Below are 4,237 nucleotides of genomic sequence, written 5' to 3' on the forward strand. Positions count from 1 at the left end.
GCACAATTAGACGGGCCATCCCCTGGTATCCTTGGTTTGCCTCTGGCACCTCCAGGGAAGTCCACCCCTTCCCCCTGGAATGAGCTGTTCCCCCTGAGCCCACGAGGAAGATGCACAAGTGGGAAGGCTGTACACTCTTGAAAAAAGGTGTTTTTTGCCCATAGCTCCCCCCAGAAACAGCTGTGGTTCTCCCCGACGCGAAAAGGTTATAGTGCACAATCCGAAACTCTACCCGCCAGGCAAGTTTCGGTTCTGTAACTCTTCTGTGGAAGGCTCCACCCTATGAAAAGAAAATGGAGCGCATATTTTCTAAGACAGACAGCTGTTATGGGTAGGCCTGAAAAGGTATTAAGTGTATACTTGTGGGTGGTAATTTTTAACCAATCTCTACAAACACTGACTACAATAATTATTATGTGAAATATACAGGTGCTGCTGGACAAACAAATGAAGTTAATCAGAGGTCTGCTGTTTGACTGTGCAATTTATTTATTTATTTATTTATTTATTCAAGACAATTACACAAATGATTACAATAAAATGAATAAAATACAGAGATGAACAGTGATATCTGAGTAATTAGGTCAGTCTGTACAGAATAAAGGGATTCCTTATTAAACGCAAAGTGCCTAAAAGGAAATATATATGCATATATATGTAAAAAACCAAAAAAAAGATACTATGAGTCAAAGAATAACAATATCATCTAAATAGGGGCATCTAAAGTCAAATCATATCAACTCCAAATAATCAAAGAACTATATAAAAATCTCTCCTTATTTCAATTGAAGTTATTAATATAAACTCATTTACTTTTACAAAACAATGATAAGTGCTGAACTGTCCTAATAGCTAGCAAAAATAGGGCTCGCAGTGGTAGAATTGTACTGAAACTACCATGAGAGTTGCAGTGATGCATGACATGCACAAACAGGTTTATGGATAAATAACGATCAATAAAGTTTTCTATTATAATGTAAGTGTAGGATACATTCAAGAATAATATATTTATATAATTATATGCATAAACAACTATGAAGTTACATTGTCCTATAATAGTGATTTATTTGGGTAATTTGCCCACAAACTACAGAATGGATGCAACCACATAAAATTAACTTACATAAAGAAAATAATTACTTTTGCATGGTTTGCTGAAATTCCAAAATTTGTAAAATTATTTGTAATATTGTTATTAACACATTTCCACATCTGAAAGAAAGCTTCTTTTTGTACCTTTACAACTTTTTACAGCATTTTGCAGTTATTCATTAAGTGGCAAGATGTGACATCATTAATTTGCCCAATATTCTGTATTAGTATATACTAAAACTGCTACGTCCACTTTGGCTTGTTAATTAGTATATACCATGAAACTGAATAGTGATCTCCACATGCGATGATTGCCTAACTCGGAGGTGATAAGCCAAGTGTTTTAAATGAAAGCATAAAATAAAGGTACAGAAATGTATATTAACCCAAATACTTAAGGGCATATTTTGTATAACATAATGATAGTTTTCTCATTGCATGATACACATCTCAGTTTATAATAATGAGCAGTTCTCATTTATAAATTATCGTTACAAAATATTAAACTTCAACACCATCAAAGCAAGCACTTTGACAGGTTTCCTGGTCATGTCTGCATTGATTTCTTGAAAAACTACACCACGTAAATTTAAGATTTATAAGAACTTTCAGCCTCAGCTCTAAAATTAGACGTTCTTATATAAAAAAAGAGTATATTCTTTAATTTTGTACTCATAACTTTTCTGGTTGGTTTAATGCATCACACAATGATTCTCATGCTCCTGTTTGTTTTCTTGTACTCCAATAACATTTGCCCAATATTCTGTATTAGTATATACTAAAACAGTGGATAGCATTGAAGGCATGCTCTGATTGGTTACTCAAACAAAGAAACTGGCCCAGGATTTGCCCCCAAAAAGATTGTTATTGTTGCAGGAATAAATAATAATAAATCATTAGTTAAAATCATCTTTTCGTGTTATATTATCGCACTGTTTTAGTATAAAGTAATTTAACAACTATTCACCTGTAGAGTTGGTGGCTAGTGGTTGATATTTACCAGCAAGGTAATATCCACCACTAACCACCTCTGATTTGGCTTGTTAATTAGTATATACCACAAAACTTAACAGTGCTCTCCACATGCGCTGATTGCCTAACTCGGAGTTTTTTGGTTCACTTTTTATTCAGCTGGTGTGGTTATCACTACAACAATTATTCACCTCAGTGAATAATTATTGTTAATTATAGTATAATAATTGTTGACCTCACTATTATTGCAAGAATGACGTACATGTAGATGGTGCCATCAGTCAATCAATCTGGATCAAAAGGAACAATACACACCGATATTATTGTGAACCATATACCACTTTCGACACGAAAATATGTTAACTTTACTATGCGTCGAAATGACGCAAGATTCGCAAAATAGCATTTGCCCTGAAGTTGATCGGTTTCACAAAAATGACACCCGTTGCTTGAACAAAACAAACCCTCGTTCTAGCTCGAACGTTGGCAATTAACTTCCACTCCTTGCAGCCTCTGTAGTAACGAGTTGCAGGTGCTCTTGGTCCATCACCACCATCATCAGAATGTTCACTTGTAACTACGTGAGCATCTCTACGACCCTCGTGTTCATTTTCATCGAATTCATTGATCGTTGCTTGGCTGAAGCGAATCTCTCTTGTTTGAAGAAGTGTTCTCATCATGATGATACCTCACTTGAACCTCTTTTTTAATTAAATCGTTTTACAGTTTATTACGCCTGCAACAAAATTAATATAACAAGAGGCTCTAAGTAGCCTATACTCATGCGCTGCCAGGTTATTTGTACTTTTATTGACAGTTTAATAATAATAATAATAATAATAATAATAATAATAATAATAATAATAATAATAATAATAATATAATAACTTTATTGTACACTACAAAAAAAGGTATATAGGTGTTACAAGAATCTATTTGAGAGAAGTTGCTCTTTATCGTGTGAGTTCATTGACCTATACTTTTCAAAACAATTTGAAGGAAGTTCTTATTTTTTCTCTGGGTCCATTGGGCTGTAAATTTCTCTCTCTGCAATTTCTGAAGCAGATTCATGCTTTCTTATTATTTGTTTCCTTTCTATATTTGATAATTCAGAGAAACATCTAAGAAATGCAACCTCATAGTTTGTTTCAAAACAATTAAATTTACTTTGTATAATAGAACAAAAGAGATCAATAACAGAATCTACATTTGAAAATACTTTTGTTACATTTTTTGGTTCAGAACCATTGTATACAAAAACGTGGTAACTCATCTTTTGCTTTGCATACCACTGGAAAACACAACTGATGCAGTAGCTAGAAATTCACATCAAAAAGCCTGTGCTGCTTTCCTTATTATCCAAAATGACAGTTTTAAGCTGTTGTTTACTGGGAACCACATTACGAGATAAATTTCCCTGACATCTTGCTCTATGAATAACTTTTACATGGCTAGCGACCTACGTCTACTTTCTTTAGAAAATCAGAAATAAAAACATATTTTGCTGGAGTAACATTTCTGATAAATTGCTCTTCCATTCTCAATGATACTATCAACTGTTTTAGAGGTGCAATTGTTACAACACTTTTGAGGTGGAAAAACAAAATAGAATAAAATGACACAGCAGAACATTCTTTGCAAGAACAAAGATAAACATCATTTAAGTGCTCCTAGGGTCTAAAATTTTGGTTTTGAACACATAATGAATGAACACTGCTTCCACTGTTGCTTTACGTTTTAATAATGTTAACACATTTTAATCTCATAAGTAACCGGTGTTTGTGCACATATATTCTAAAAATGTTGTACCAAATTCATTAATGAATCTACTTCAATTGAAGTACATGTTGCAAATGGGTCCCATACCTAATAAATCTCTGCCATGAGAGTAAAAAATTTTACACCTCCCATTAGGCAGACAGTATATTGCTACTGTGTAAAGTTTAAGTGTTGAAATATATGCATGATAATTATCCATGAGCAAAGAATCAAAGGCAGCTAACATTGATATAACATAAGGAAAGTCTGAAATTATAGGAAGTGCACTATTTAGCAAACCAAATTAAAGTTTTCTTTGTGACTTATGTAAACAGCCATCAATCAATAATTGGTTCATTTCTTATAATGAAATGTCCTACTCATGTAATAACTGGCCCTACAGTATCACTGGTCA

Source organism: Montipora capricornis, chromosome 7 (genome assembly GCF_036669925.1).
Source record: "Montipora capricornis isolate CH-2021 chromosome 7, ASM3666992v2, whole genome shotgun sequence".
NCBI classification, from domain to species: domain Eukaryota; kingdom Metazoa; phylum Cnidaria; class Anthozoa; order Scleractinia; family Acroporidae; genus Montipora; species Montipora capricornis.